The sequence below is a fragment of the Bufo gargarizans genome, chromosome 6, assembly GCF_014858855.1.
Source record: "Bufo gargarizans isolate SCDJY-AF-19 chromosome 6, ASM1485885v1, whole genome shotgun sequence".
Taxonomy (NCBI): Eukaryota; Metazoa; Chordata; class Amphibia; order Anura; family Bufonidae; genus Bufo; species Bufo gargarizans.
In genome coordinates, this window is record NC_058085.1 from 260,809,428 (window position 1) to 260,826,950 (window position 17,523).

Below are 17,523 nucleotides of genomic sequence, written 5' to 3' on the forward strand. Positions count from 1 at the left end.
TGTTCACTGACAATGGTTTCTGGAAGTATTCCTTAGCCCATTCTGTGATTTCCTTGACAGTAGCATTCCTGTTTGTGGCGCAGTGTCGTTTAAGGGCCCAGGGATCACGGGCATCCAGTATGGTTTTACGGCCTTGACCCTTACGCACAAAGATTGTTCCATATTCTCTGAATCTTCGGATGATGTTATGCACAGTTGATGATGATAGATGCAAAGTCTTTGCAATTTTTCGCTGGGTAACACCTTTCTGATATTGCTCCACTATTTTTCTGAGCAACATTGTGGGAATTGCTGATCCTCTACCCATCTTGGCTTCTGAGAGACACTGCCACTCTAAGATGCTCTTTTTATACCCAATCATGTTGCCAATTGACCTAATTAGTGTTAATTGGTCTTCCAGCTCTTCGTTATGCTCAAATTAACTTTTTCCAGCCTCTTATTGCTACTTGTCCCAACTTTTTGGGGATTTGTTGACACCGTGAAAATTTGAATCAACGTATTTTTCCTTTAAAATGATACATTTACTCGGATTAAACGTTTGATCTGTCATCTACGTTCTATTACAAATAAAATATTGACATTTGCCATCTCCACATCATTGCATTCAGTTTTTATTCACAATTTGTTTAGTGTCCTAACTTTTTTGGAATCCGGTTTGTATATGTTTTGGTTGTTATGGTATTTATGTTATTTATTTATTTATTTAATAAAACGGCTGTGTGGCTGATTAAATCCGAACCATGGTTGTTTATGTTATTTATCAACAGGGTTATGGGTTAAAACGGGTAGCCAATACCATTGTCATGAGTGCCAGCCTGTTCCACCAAGCAAGTACTGTACTTGCCTTAGCTGATGCCCTCCTCTCTCTCCAGATCCAGAAGGTCTCAGGCAGGCAGAGTGTTGAGAGCGGGAATGCTGGCAGAAGCAAATTTTGGAGTCTGAGTCTAGACTGTTCCCCTTACTCAGTCTGACACAGGCTGTGCCTGTTACAGTAGAAAAATTTAAGAGATCCGTCTTTTGAAAAAAAAAAAAATCTAATTCTTTATTAGTAGACATAAAAAAATCCATAAAAATAGACAAGGTCAAGGCAGCAACTTATGCGTTTCGCACACTCAGTGCTTACTCATAGTATACAAGCATAGCTGGACAGCAGACATTTAAAATCACGTTGGACCAGTGAGAATGAACATGGAAGTCCAGGGTCAATTAGAGATAAAAACAGAAGAAAATCACCAACAAAAAATACATTTTAAAAAGCATAAAAAGGACTGAAGGGAATTGTGGGAATTCGCTCTGGTAGTTAGGACTAGTGGATGCAGTATACAGGGAGTGCAGAATTATTAGGCAAGTTGTATTTTTGAGGATTAATTTTATTATTGAACAACAACCATGTTCTCAATGAACCCAAAAAACTCATTAATATCAAAGCTGAATATTTTTGGAAGTAGTTTTTAGTTTGTTTTTAGTTTTAGCTATTTTAGGGGGATATCTGTGTGTGCAGGTGACTATTACTGTACATAATTATTAGGCAACTTAACAAAAAACAAATATATACCCATTTCAATTATTTATTTTTACCAGTGAAACCAATATAACATCTCAACATTCACAAATATACATTTCTGACATTCAAAAACAAAACAAAAACAAATCAGTGACCAATATAGCCACCTTTCTTTGCAAGGACACTCAAAAGCCTGCCATCCATGGTCTCTGTCAGTGTTTTGATCTGTTCACCATCAACATTGCGTGCAGCAGCAACCACAGCCTCCCAGACACTGTTCAGAGAGGTGTACTGTTTTCCCTCCTTGTAAATCTCACATTTGATGATGGACCACAGGTTCTCAATGGGGTTCAGATCAGGTGAATAAGGAGGCCATGTCATTAGATTTTCTTGTTTTATACCCTTTCTTGCCAGCCACGTTGTGGAGTACTTGGACGCGTGTGATGGAGCATTGTCCTGCATGAAAATCATGTTTTTCTTACCTTGCAGACTTCTTCCTTTACCACTGCTTGAAGAAGGTGTCTTCCAGAAACTGGCAGTAGGACTGGGAGTTGAGCTTGACTCCATCCTCAACCCAAAAAGGCCCCACAAGCTCATCTTTGATGATACCAGCCCAAACCAGTACTCCACCTCCACCTTGCTGGCGTCTGAGTCGGACTGGAGATCTCTGCCCTTTACCAATCCAGCCATCTGGCCCATCAAGACTCACTCTCATTTCATCAGTCCATAAAACCTTAGAAAAATCAGTCTTGAGATATTTCTTGGCCTAGTCTTGACGTTTCAGCTTGTGTGTCTTGTTCAGTGGTGGTCGTCTTTCAGCCTTTCTTACCTTGCCCATGTCTCTGAGTATTGCACACCTTGTGCTTTTGGGCACTCCAGTGATGTTGCAGCTCTGAAATATGGCCAAACTGGTGGCAAGTGGCATCTTGGCAGCTGCACGCTTGACTTTTCTCAGTTCATGGGCAGTTATTTTGCGCCTTGGTTTTTCCACCACGCTTCTTGTGACCCTGTTGACTATTTTGAATGAAATGCTTGATTGTTCGATGATCACGCTTCAGAAGCTTTGCAATTTTAAGAGTGCTGCATCCCTCTGCAAGATATCTCACTATTTTTGACTTTTCTGAGCCTGTCAAGTCCTTCTTTTGACCCATTTTGCCAAAGGAAAGGAAGTTGCCTAATAATTATGCACACCTGATATAGGGTGTTGATGTCATTAGACCACACCCCTTCTCATTACAGAGATGCACATCACCTAATATGCTTAATTGGTAGTAGGCTTTCGAGCCTATACAGCTTGGAGTAAGACAACATGCATAAAGAGGATGATGTGGTCAAAATACTCATTTGCCTAATAATTCTGCACGTAGTGTAGAGGCAAAGTACACGGTTCTTGAATCAAACAGCGGTGTTTATTCACACATTGGTGTATAATAAAATGCAGATAAGGTGTATCACAAAACGCAGGTGGCTTGGTGTTTCTTCACACACAAGGAAAGTCCATAAACAAGTCACCTTTTCTCCTGGGAGCTCAGGAGTCTGTGTGCTGTGAACTGAGGGCTGTGCTGGGATTTGAGGTTTGAGACGGGCTGGAGGACTCAGGCCCCTCTAAAGGAGAACAGGCCGCCTAAGAATTCACACCCTGTAAGCCATTCAGCCTCATCAAGTCCATAGGCGGCCTGTTCTCCTTTAGAGGGGCCTGAGTCCTCCAGCCCGTCTCAAACCTCAAATCCCAGCACAGCCCTCAGTTCACAGCACACAGACTCCTGAGCTCCACTGGCAAAACCCGGCCTGGAACATGGGGAGTAGTCACCCACCTAGCACTTTGACTATTCCTAGTAAGAGTGCAGTGTGCCGGTCCACAGGGGAGAACGCGTGAAGTTCACAGTGTGCCAACGGGTGCAACAGTTCATCGAGTACTCACGGTTTGCAGATGCCTCCCTGGGCCAGCAGTGCAGTGAAGGGGAGAACAGCACCAAACTCTCCGGGGCACACTCTATTGCAGGGGACACCGGCCAGGTGGTGATCGAGGTGCCCTTGATGGTGCCTGGCTTTTCTGGGTGCTTGTGCGGCTGTGCCCCTGACTTAAGTATTGTCGTGATGCCAGCACTTTGGTGGTGCAAAATGATGAGAGTGGTTGTAGTATGGAGATAGAAAAATGAGGCAGGGTTTAAATCCAACTAAGAACTTTACTGTAACCAGGATCTTGACAGCAAGCAATTTTACATCCAGTTATAAACAGTCTCTGATAAACATGTAGGTTACATATGGCAAATCCAAGTAACAGGCTGTATATGTGGCTATGTCTCAGGCTATAATAGGAGGTTAGAATACAACAGTCACAGAATGCACATATATTTGCATTCACATTTAGTGATCCTATGTGATGGAAAATTCCTTATAGTAATGTACCCACTCAGTGTACATAAACATACACAAACAAAGGATAAACTGAGACTAGACGGGTATAGTAGCAAAAAAAAAAAAAAAAATATATATATATATATATATACTTTATTAGTATTTACAATACATAAAAAAGTTTATTATATGTGATGTATCACATCAGATAAAAAGGTGGACTACACCTGAGGGGACATAACATAATTACATAACAATTGAGGGAAGAGGGCAGTGAGGCTACCAAAAAGCTAAAATGTAGAACAAACGCACTAACGTATACGGATGTCACACACAATTGTCACAATTGTCACAAATGGCCAGAAAAAATGCAGATGTATATCTCCAAACATATACATATATATACACGCATATAGGACAAAACCTGTTCTATATGTCAGAGATGTCACATGTGTCCACAATTATGCTGGTATACACATATATATCTCCGCATAAGAAGCTGCCAGTGCACCAAGGACAAAAATCCCAGCTCGAGACATACACGTGTATAGCAACTGGTCACTCAAATGGTCCCATCCACTTGTGATAAAGACAAATGTCCAAGTCTCAGCGAAAAAGTGCGTATGTGCATAGTATCATCTACTGTATCATAGAAATAGAGAACCAAGTCCTATAGACATGAGTGAACATACATGTACATATCACCTTGAAGGCAAATAAGGTTACTGCCAGTGCACAAAAATAGAGCCATGTATAGAGGTATATACATATACAAGAATATACAAGAATCGATCGCCTAGATAACTGCGTCTAGAAGATCACAGAGATCAACCCTTGCAGCAAACACAAAGTAACTAAATTATATCACAACGATATTGGTATATAAAGCAAAAGGTAGCCTCACGCTATGAAATTACATACCCATAAAATGAAAGACTGTCCAACTCAGGAGAGCCACTGACCCCGACGTGCGTTTCGGCTGGAATGCCTTCTGGGGGATGTGGCTCACCCTGCACATGTGTCTATATTTAAAGCACCTAGCTCACCTGGGTATGATTTAGATTAAATTCGCCGACTCCTACGTCTGCCAATGATGACTGGGGAAAAGGTGGGAAACATAAAAAACATAACTCCGATATACAAACAAAATTGTGCATATATCCCAAAAACCATGCATTCAATCATGATTGCATGTACATTTATTAATAATAAGTGAAAGAGGTATAATACATAATATATAAGTGAACACAGATATCAAAAACCATGAGAGGTACTCATATAGGTAGTGAAAAATACAAAAGTGTATATATACATAAAAATAGTAAAAATGAGAAAAATATAGAAAATAAAAATAAAAGTAAATGATGAAGTATACATAAAATATATATATATACCCGCACTTTCACTGCTTCCATGCTTGAGGAAGGCTCTTGTGAGCCGAAACGTCGCAAGTTGTGCCATTTTATGGGTGAATAAACCACTTATTTCACGTCTACTTTGGAGTGCATTCCGGATTCTTTTGCTTCTACAATACTTGGGGTATTGCCGCTACCCTGTGCTGGATAGTGCACCCACACCTAGGTTGATGCTCCCGCTGGATTTCTTCGTTTATATATATATATATATATATATATATATATATACACAAATATAAATCAACATACAGTACAGACCAAAAGTTTGGACACACCTTCTCATTCAAAGAGTTTTCTTTTTTTTCATGACTATGAAAATTGTAGATTCACACTGAAGGCATCAAAACTATGAATGAACACATGTGGAAATATATACATAACAAAAAAGTGTGAAACAACTGAAAATATGTCATATTCTAGGTTCTTCAAAGTAGCCACCTTTTGCTTTGATTACTGCTTTGCACACTCTTGGCATTCTCTTGATGAGCTTCAAGAGGTAGTCACCTGAAATGGTTTTGACTTCACAGGTGTGCCCTGTCAGGTTTAATAAGTGGGATTTCTTGCCTTATAAATGGAGTTGGGACCATCAGTTGCATTGTGGAGAAGTCAGGTGGATACACAGCTGATAGTCCTACTGAATAGACTGTTAGAATTTGTATTATGGCAAGAAAAAAGCAGCTAAGTAAAGAAAAACGAGTGGCCATCATTACTTTAAGAAATAAAGGTCAGTCAGTCCGAAAAATTGGGAAAACTTTGAAAGTGTCCCCAAGTGCAGTCAGAAAAACCATCAAGCGCTACAAAGAAACTGGCTCACATGCGGACCGCCCCAGGAAAGGAAGACCAAGAGTCACCTCTGCTGCGGAGGATAAGTTCATCCGAGTCACCAGCCTCAGAAATCGCAGGTTAACAGCAGCTCAGATTAGAGACCAGGTCAATGCCACACATGGTTCTAGCAGCAGACACATCTCTAGAACAACTGTTAAGAGCAGACTGTGTGAATCAGGCCTTCATGGTAGAATATCTGCTAGGAAACCACTGCTAAGGACAGGCAACAAGCAGAAGAGACTTGTTTGGGCTAAAGAACACAAGGAATGGACATTAGACCAGTGGAAATCTGTGCTTTGGTCTGATGAGTCCAAATTTGAGATCTTTGGTTCCAACCACCGTGTCTTTATGCGATGCAGAAAAGGTGAACGGATGGACTCTACATGCCTGGTTCCCACCGTGAAGCATGGAGGAGGAGGTGTGATGGTGTGGGGGTGCTTTGCTGGTGACACTTTTTGGGATTTATTCAAAATTGAAGGCATACTGAACCAGCATGGCTACCACAGCATCTTGCAGCGGCATGCTATTCCATCCGGTTTGCGTTTAGTTGGACCATCATTTATTTTCCAACAGGACAATGACACCAAACACACCTCCAGGCTGTGTAAGGGCTATTTGACCATGAAGGAGAGTGATGGGGTGCTGCTCCAGATGACCTGGCCTCCACAGTCACCAGACCTGAACCCAATCAAGATGGTTTGGGGTGAGCTGGACCGCAGAGTGAAGGCAAAAGGGCCAACAAGTGCTAAGCATCTCTGGGAACTCCTTCAAGACTGTTGGAAGACCATTTCAGGTGACTACCTCTTGAAGCTCATCAAGACAATGCCAAGAGTGTGCAAAGCAGTAATCAAAGCAAAAGGTGGCTACTTTGAAGAACCTAGAATATGACATATTTTCAGTTGTTTCACACTTTTTTGTTATGTATATAATTCCACATGTGTTAATTTATAGTTTTGATGCCTTCATAGTCATGAAAATAAAGAAAACTCTTTGAATGAGAAGGTGTGTCCAAACTTTTGGTCTGTACTGTATATATGTGTAATATAATTGATAGGTACAAAGATAGTGCAGAATATATCTCATATATAAACAACTGTATATCCATACTCATTGGCACATACACTCACCTAAATAATTATTAGGAACACCTGTTCTATTTCTCATTAATGCAATTATGTAGTCAACCAATCACATAGCAGTTGCTTCAATGCATGTAGGGTTGTGGTCCTGGTCAAGACAATCTCCTGAACTCCAAACTGAATGTCAGAATGGGAAAGAAAGGTGGGTTACAACAGCAGAAGACCCCACCGGGTACCACTCATCTTCACTACAAATAGGAAAAAAGAGGCTACAATTTGCATGAGGAACAATGTTGCCTGGTCTGATGAGTCTCGATTTCTGTTGAGACATTCAAATGGTAGAGTCCGAATTTGGCGTAAACAGAATGAGAACATGTATCCATTATGCCTTGTTACCACTGTGCAGGCTGGTGGTGGTGGTGTAATGGTGTGGGGGATGTTTTCTGGGCACACTTTAGACCCCTTAGTGCCAATTGGCCATCATTTAAATGCCACGGGCTACCTGAGCATTGTTTCTGACCATGTCCATCCCTTCATGATCACCATGTACCCATCCTCTGATGGCTACTTCCAGCAGGATAATGCACCATGGCACAAAGCTCAAATCATTTCAAATTGGTTTCTTGAACATGACAATGAGTTCACTGTACTAAAATGGCCCCCACAGTCACCAGATCTCAACCCAATAGAGCATCTTTGGGATGTGGTGGAACGGGAGCTTCGTGCCCTGGATGTGCATCCCTCAAATCTCCATCAACTGCAAGATGCTATCCTATCAATATGGGCCAACATTTCTAAAGAATGCTATCAGCACCTTGTTGAATCAATGCCACGTAGAATTAAGGCAGTTCTGAAGGCAAAAGGGGGTCCAACACCGTATTAGTATGGTGTTCCTAATAATTCTTTAGGTGAGTGTATATCTACACATTGATAGCAGCAATTTAGATTAATCACGACGGTGGGCATTCAATATATGTTTTTTCCTGAGTTTCTCCAGGAGTCGTCAAAGGTAGAAATAGTGACACATACATGTGGTGAAAAGAGTGAGCTAGGTATATAAAGAATAAAAAAATATTAACTAAAAACACATAGACAAAGACGAGCACAATATATTTAAATAAAAATTGAATACACTAAATGAGCAATAGCAATAGCTGCTGCTGACACATAAAATACCGGCTCTTACTTCACCGAGGCCAGGAACCTCGGTGACACATACCTTCCATCCACGATGATTCCAGGTACCTTCTTACATACCCCTTCCCCCTTTGTTCAACCCTGAGGGGGTGAACACCTGCCATACAGTATATTTCCATGCAACCGGTCTGCCCTGTGTTCCACGGAGAACTTAAAGTTCTGTAAGGACAGGAACCACCTGGTGACTCTGGCATTTCTCTCTTTGGCCTGGCTCATCCACTTCAGAGGGAAGTGGTCAGTCACCGGGCAGAACTTTCTCCCCAACAAATAGTAGCGGAGAGACTCGAGTGCCCACTTAATAGCCAGGCACTCTCTCTCCACTATGCTATACCTGGTTTTGGCTGGGGTGAGCTTGCAGCTTAAAAAGACAACGGAATGCTCCTCCCCATTGACTTCTTGAGAGAGTAAAGCACTGAGGCCTACTTGGGAGGCATCTCTCTCTACCACGAACTTCCTATTGTAGTCGGGCGTCACCCGCACAGGGCCAACTTCAAAGTGGAAAAAGCCTCTTCCGCCTACTCATCCCAGCCAACCATCAATGATTTTTGTCTCTTCAAGAGCTCTGTCAAGGGTGCGGCTATAGTGGCAAAGTGGGGAACAAATCTCATGTAATAGCCTATCATTCCTAGGAGCGACTTTACTTGTTTAGTGGTGACAGGTCAGGGCCAATTTTTTATCGCCTCTATTTTGTTTACTTGGGGTTTGATCACTCCGTGCCCAATGACATACCCCAGGTATTTTGTCTCCTCTAACCCTATCATGCATTTTTTGGGGGTTATCGGTTAATACAGCTTTTCGAAGGGAGTCTACTACAGCCTGCACTTTAGGCAAGTGAATTTCCTAGTCGGTACTGTGGATGACAATATCGTCCAGGTAAGCTGAAGCATACAGACGATGTGGTCGCAGCACAATGTCTATTAGCCTTTGGAAAGTGGTGGGGGCGCCATGCAGACCAAAGGGTAACACCTTATACTGGTACAGCGCCTCCGGTGTGATGAAGGCCGTTTTCTCTTTGGCAGCCTCCATTAAAGGTACCTGCCGGTACCCTTTGGTGAGGTCCAAAACAGAAAAATACCGGGCTTGTCCTAACCTCTCAATCAGCTCGTCTACCTGGGGCATGGGATACATGCCGAACTTAGATACCTCCTTTAATTTTCGAAAATCGCTACAAAACCGCAACGTCCCATCCGGTTTGGGTATCAGTACTATAGTGCTGGCCCACTCTCTTTTAGACTCCTCGATATGTTAGGGAAATATCCCTTTATCCTATAATGATTGGATGTAGTTGTATCAGATTTCTCTTTTTTTCAAAGACAAGCTCACAATATATAGGAAAAGACCATCACATCATGACAAACATGACATTTGCGGTTACGAGATATAAATCATAAGACCATACATATGTTTCCATTCCTCTCTCCTCCCCCCCCCCCCCGCACTTCCTGAGACTTAGACTGATAGCTCCGCTAGAGAGGAAACTTTGGGGCCGGGAGAGGGGTGTGTGGGTGCAATCAACACACATAAACTGACTTTTTCATGCCTTATTTTAGATTAACCCTGTAGGCTCAAGACACTGACTTCCATCTCCACAGATGATGTCTAGTTGCAGCATTAGTTGTATTTCCCCAGAAATGGCCTGTTGCTGAGCCTCGGGTACCCGGTATGGTTTCAACCGGATTTTGGCCTGAGGCTCAGTGACAATGTCATGCTGGATTATGGAAGTGCATCCAGGGAGGTCTGAGAACACATCTGTGTTCCTGCTGATGAACTTCCTGGCCTCCTGAGTCTGTTTATAGTAGAGGCTGTCAGCAATCTTCACTGTGGCAACCGCTTCCCTTACATCAGACTTAGGGACTGGAACCTCTCCCCCTAGAATACTCGGCCGCGGGCTATCGTCAGTACTGGTCTCCCTATCCTTCCACGGTTTGAGTAAATTCACATGGTACACCTGCTCCGGCTTTCGCCGCCCTGGCTGGTGTACCTTGTAGTTTACTTCTCCAACCTTTTCGAGTACCTCTTAGGGTCCCTGCCACTTAGCCAGTAACTTACTGTCCACTGTCAGTACCAGAACCAAAACCCGATCTCCCAGGTTAAAGATCCGGACCCGAGCCTGCCGATTATACACCCAACTTTGAGCTCGCTGAGCTGCCTCTATATGTTCCTTTACCAGCGGCAACATGGTTTCCATACATTCCTGCATCTGGGTGACGTATTTAACAACACTTTTATATGGTGTGGGTTGTTGCTTCCATGCCTCTTTGGCTATATCCAACTGACCACGTGGATGTCTGCCATTTAGTAGTTCAAAGGGCGAGAACCCAGTAGATGCCTGGGGCACTTCTCGCACTGCGAACATAAGATAGGGCAGAAGGAGATCCCAGTCCTATCAATCCTTAGCTACTACTCATTTTAACATCGTTTTTAACATTTGATTAAACCTTTCTACTAGGCCGTCAGTTTGCGGGTGATAGACGGATGTCCGTATCTGTATGATATTTAGCAACTTACAGAGCTCCCGCATGACCTTGGACATAAAAGGAGTCCCCTGGTCAGTCAGAACCTCTTTGGGTATCCCCACTTAGGAAAACATCTCCATTAACTCTTTTGCTATGAGTTTGGCCGATGTATGTCGCAGTGGCACTGCCTCTGGGTACCAAGTGGCGTAATCCAGGACGACCAAGATGTGTTGGTGCCCCCTAGCGGACTTCGGTACTGGGCCTACGAGATCTATAGCGATTCTATCACCTTGGTAATCGGGAGGGGCACCAAGTGACTGCGGAACAGGTGCTGGGGGCTAGTGCTTTGGCAGGTCGGGGAAGACTTACAAAAGTCCTCCACCTCTCTAAAGACACTGGGCCAGTAAAACCGTTGTAGTATCCGGTTCTGTCTTCTGCAGTCCCAGATGACCCCCGAGAACATGTTGGTGGGCTAAATCTAACCCGAGTTTTTGATAGGCCCCGGGCACCACCAACTGTTCAACAGGTTCACCCCTCAGCTGGTTTACCCGATATAGCATATTCTGGTGGACCAATAAATAGGGGAACATCGACTCGGCCCCAGGTTGTTGGGGTACACCATCAAGTATTACCACATTCTCCCAGGCCTGGGATAGGGTTAGGTCTTGGCTTTGGGCTGTACCGAAATTCTCCCTGGAGATGTTGAGGTTTGCCAACCCAGGACCTGGTGGCAACTCCTCCATGTCTCCCACCATTACCCTACGCGGGGTTGTCTCCCTCTCTTCCACCGATCTGGCGGTCACCCCTACTGCTGGCCCTTTGGCCTCAGTTTCTCAGGGTTCTGGCTGTCCCCCTGAACAAAGCCAATCTCCCGGGCTTATTCCTGTCTCAGGGGTATCCTTAACTCTCACAACCGGCCATAGGGCAGGGAAACCTGGAAAGTCTCTCCCTATTAGGAGTTCATAGTGAAGATGTGTGGCGACTGCCACTCTGTGGGTCCACCTGCCGGCCGCCGTGGTTAGAGGCAGTGGGGTAGTCTTTCAAGTCTCCATGAATGCACATCACCCCAACTTTCTGGCCAGTATACTTAGCGGCCCTTACCAGGGTAGCCCTTAACAGGGTCACAAGCTCCCTGAATCCAGCAGCGCCTCCGATTGAGTGTCTCCCAGTTCCACCTGGCACAAGTGGTCTAGACCCTCCAGGGTACCTGTGGCACACAGTTTCCTAGTATATAGCCATTGTCGGTAACCACAGTAAGTTTCCATGGGCTCAACCCGATGAGGACACTCCGCCCTGGTGTGGCCAGGTTCCTGACACTGCCAGCAGATTAACTAGGTCTGGCCCATAGGGGGAACCTCCCAGGGGGGTTTCATTGGCTCATACCGGTGAGCCTGGGATGGGGAGTTCTGGAGTTTGCCTGCCCTCCTCCCAAAAGAACCCCCCTTGAGATTTTTGGTGGCCTCATAGCGTTCCACCAGGTCCACCATTTCCAGGAGATACCTGACCGATCCAGTCCTGGAGAGGGGGTGGCAGCACCCTCCAGAATATGTCAGTCAATAGTCTATCCAGCCTAGCCGTGGGACTCAGCACATCAGGCTGTAGCCACTTTTGCAAAAGGTGGAGTAAGTCATAATACTGGGGTCTCGCGGGCTTAGCCGGCTTAAACCCCCACTGATGTACCCGCTGGGCCCAGACCAACACATTCACGCCCAGTCTTGCCAAAATCTCACCCTTTACTTTCGGGTAGTCGGCCGCTTGATCATCCGGCAAGTCGAAATACACCCGCTGGGACTCTGATGCCAGGAAAGGAGCGACGACCTCAGCCCACTGGTCTCGGGGCAGCTTTTCCCTGGTGGCCACTTTCTCGTACATCGCCAGGTAGGTTTTGATTTTGTCTACGGGTGTCATCTTAGGGATCGCTGCACGGACTGCTTTCTGGGCATCGTGGACGCTTGGGGTTGCTCCTGATGTCTGCAAAGCCATCACGTGTTGTAGCAGCAACTGGTTGGTCTCTTGCTGCTGCTTATTAGCCTCCTGTTGGTGCAGGATGGTCTCTCGCTGCTTCAAATTAGCCTCCATGAGGGCCTTCACAACAGCCTCCATTTTGTTGTGGGGCACGGGTTGAAATACAGCTGGTTTGATGTACAACATACAACTGTGCCCAAAAATGCAAACCCAAAAATATATCGGAGTTCACGCCAGCCTCACTGCGCTTGCCTGCATCCTCCACCAATTGTGGGGATTCGCTCTGGTAGTTAGGACTAGCAGATGCAGTATAGAGGCAAAGTACACAGTTCTTGAATTAAACAGCGGTGTTTATTCACACATTGGTGTATAACAAAATGCAGATAAGGAAAGTCCATAAGCAAGTCACCTTTTCTCCTGGGTGTGAATGTTAGCCATTCAGCCTCATCAAGTCCATAGGTAGCCTGTTCTCCTTTAGAGGGGCCTGAGTCCTCCAGCCCGGCTCAAACCTCAAATCCCAGCACAGCCCTCAATTCACAGCACACAGACTCCTGAGATCCACTGTCAGAGGGAGGTAAATCCACACACCTGGCAGTGCTGGCTGTTTTTTATGCCTGACAAAACCCAGCCTGGAACATGGGGAGTATTCACTTTGACTACTCCCAGTAAGAGCCGGCCCCGATCAGCTATGACAGCCATGCTAAATCTTTAGGTGTCAATTAGCAATAGCTGCTGCTGACACATAAAACACCGTCTCTTACTTCACTGAGACCAGGAGCCTCGGTGACACATACCTTCCATCCACGATGATTCCAGGTACCTTCTTACAGAATGTTTAGATGACCAATAAAAATATGACAAATCATTTCTCCAGTCCATTCCTTTTGGTGCTGTAGTATCAAGTATATATATCCAGAATGATTCTCTGGCTAGCAACAACTGTTGCCTGTTTTCTCCCCTAAAGGGTCTATGCCAAAGAAGGTGAAAAATTCAAGCTTACCATTATGCCCAGAAAATGTTCAGTTGCTTGGTTCTTGTTCACATAGCCAATGTATCTTTATTTTCCTTGTGATGCAGCCAACATATAGCATATCACATTTGGTGCGGTATATTCCATACAACGCACCTTTGTAAGCAGTTACTGTATCACATATAACTGCGTACAAGGTGCATTACCCTATAAAGAGGGGGAGTTTAAAATCAAGATAGCTTGGAACAATTAATCAAGTGTGGATATATGTGATAAATGAATTTTACTATATAAATAATACTGCATAAAAAACGTAGGACTAATGCAGATAAAAAAAAGGCGGTTAAATCAAGAGAATGGACTAAAAAAAGCGGCATTTAAAGGGACCGAGACTGCATACCAATATATGTATTTATCTATTTTATGTTTTATTTTTTAATGATTGTTTTTAATTATTTCAAATAGGAGGAATATATAAGTCTATAATAAATGTCTGACTAATTGCATTGTGAAGTTTTCCAGCAGTTCACATCACCACTTGGCTTTCAATTTATTTTTCTAACATAACAGTAAATTTGATAACAGGGTGCTGTATATTGTACTTGCAGAACACAATATTAATCCCTTAGTAACCACTAATACGTCTCTTTACGGCAGTCACTAAGGGGTTAATTCTTGTACCTGTCACTCTGGTATGCCGGAGGTTTAGCTATTACAGTCCAATCCACTCACTCTTTAACTAGAGATATAACCCTTGGTCCCAGGGCAGCTAGTCACTCTATCCACTGCTTAGTCCATATCAGGTCTACCTTCTGCCAAAAACTGATCAGCCAAGGCTTCCTTTCGTTTGTTGCCGTCAGACCCCCGGCTTGTCTTACAAGGGCTGCAAACAGGCCTACTGTTCCCAACAGGTCCCTCTGGCACTACACATGGTCACTACAACACTGCCTCCCATTTACCCCTTCCTCCACCTGATAGGCTTTACTATTGGTCCTATACTCCTCCCAAAATTTGGAGGTTAGAAAGCGGATGACACTGCGGTCAAATGTTGTGTTGCATGACCTTATAGGTGCAGAAATGATGGATATGATATTGATGTACTTTGAATTTCAGCCAATCTACTGTATTGTTTCAGGGCTCTATGGCCAGTTCCTCAAGTTACAGAAGAACAAGCGTTTTCTTGTCCGGAAAAGGTTGGCGCTAAAACACAGGGCATCAGGAATGGCTGTGAATGTATAGGTGACAAAAATGCTTAAACTAGCACAACCATAGGAGTTGAGCCTCTTTATACCCGTTTCCCTACATAGTTTTGCTTACATACTTACCCTGCGAGTACTTATCCATTTCTTTTGCCTATGTGTCTCCTACAAATTGTCAGTCAAGAAACAACATTTGCTGGTGACCAACAATGCTGGCAGGATTCTGTAGTGCCACCATGATGTAGGTGATTGCTCAAAAAGAAGGGAAAGGCACAGTGCAGTAGAGGTGTGGGAGCGCAACTAGGATAACAATAGACAGATAAGAACATGAAAAGTACTGAAAGGGAAGGAGTCAAAGGGTTACCCCCTTACAAGACTTTTATCATGTTGGACCGGGCTGGATAAAGATGCAGAGTATCGCATGGTGGGCTTGCTTTTGGCTAATTACACAGGAAACTTACTGACCTCCTCCCATTCAGCCCAGGAGACTGCCTAGTGATTAATACTTTCCTACTTGTTCTCGGTTGTAGTTCCTGAGAGCACATGGACAAGTGATCTTCTGAAATGTGTTCACATGCTGCTGTGCTGTGTGGTTGCTTCTGTGTTGCTGTTCTTGTGGGTTGGTGGGGCCCAGTGCCAAGGGAACAGCAGAAGTGTTGTTGGGCTATTGAGTCACATTGGCTGTGGGAACTGTGTTGCAGGCGACCTCTAGGTGGTGCTGCACCAAATTAGAGTAGGTACCCACTTAAAAGAGGCAATCTTGATTTGGTTAGTGGGCCTATGCATTTTGATCAAAATGTATACAAGTACCCAATAATTATATTGAGAAGCAATGTAAATTATGCAGAGAAGCAACAGATCCATGTTTTCTTTGTTTTCTGGAGTGTTGGATGGTTTCTGGGCATCAGAATTGGGCCACCTGCAAACACTTTGAGAAAATCTAAACTGGAACCATTAATTGAGCGAAACTCCAGGTTATACTGCTATAAGGCCACTATTTGAACCACCAATCTAGTTTCACCCTTTGTACTAGCCATACTGGTAACACGCTGGTTTACAATGGTGCCATTTCTCTAGTTCATCTTAATTAAGGATGGGGGAACCTGTTCGTAAAGCCCTGGGAAGCCCATACTTTCCCGCCCATCAGCAATATTGCAGTTTAATAAGCTATGGTCCCATAGTATTGAGCCCAGGGACAGTGATGTACAGATTTTTTTCTTTCTTTCCGAGGCCCAGAGCCGAGCAACTGTTTCATATTGTTTGCATAAGGTCTTGACATTATTTTAAGTAATGATGTCTAGGAGGCCATTTGTCATCCAAATGCCTCATATAATCAGAATGCTGCGGAATGCAGCCCCACAACAGGACCAAGCATTTATTAGAGAGACAGGCAGATTGTGGGATGTCATCAGTCAAATTTACATCTGTATGAGGAAAAATGCAAATGGTTTAACTCAGCATCTGAGTGCTCATGTTATATATAAGCAGATTAGGATCATTGCAGGGTTGCAGGGACAGGGTCCCTGTTAGGGATCACTGCTAAGAATTTGGGGAGTAGTATTGTCAAGTAAGTGTTTTTCAATGGAAAATATTGTATTGGCACATTAGGACTGAAATCAGAAGAGATTCCTGAAACTGCTGGGCCGTGACTATTCTATCTACCACCCCTGAAGCTCTGATATTGGTTGTACGACATACATTCCAAATATTTCACCTCAAGGTCATTTCTTTTTATTCTGAGAATGTCAAAATTGATTTGTTAAAGGATAACTGTCACACTTGGACCCTAATTTCAATTTTCATATATGCAGTTACTAATAACATGATATTCCAGAATCAGTTACTATTAGACTGACTTACCCCATATTTAATAAGATTCAGCCCTTAGCAACCAGTCTGCATAAAACTGCAATCTCACTATTCAGTTAAGATGGCCGCCACTGCCCCCACCCTGAGGCTAATCCCGCCTGCCCTCACTAGCCAGTAACAATAGCCGCCCAAAAGTGTCAGTAACCAGAGCTCTCCCCCCTAAAGGGTTAATCTCCTGCAGCACAAAGGGGTCCTCTTACCACATGTTGCTTTCATTTATACACTGAGCAGATGGCAGATCTCCCTTCCCTGCTCTGCGCTGCTTCAACTCTGCATTCTCCAGCTCTGCTGAGTGAGGGAGCGTCTGCCAAGCGCAGGGACAGGGAGAAGTGCACACAGCCCAGGCACTGTTATCAGCTGCTGGGGAGGACCTGGCTTTAATCATTTACTTACAGTCCCTGTCTGTCTGTAATGTGACCTAGCACGCAGCGTGCTTCTGCGACCTCCGTCCTTCAACAGATAGACGGACCATGCCTAGCAACCTTATTTTAAGCACAGGTAAAAGTAGGCAGTACAGGGAACAAAACTGTGGAATTAAAGGGACACTGACAGGCCGAATAAGCATAATTAGCTGTATATATGTATGCACAGGTCTTCTATTGTGTATTAAAAACATATAAGTCTAACCCCTGTCCACCTTATGAAGACTGTAAAATGATGTTTTATAACCTGATAGAATTGCTCGT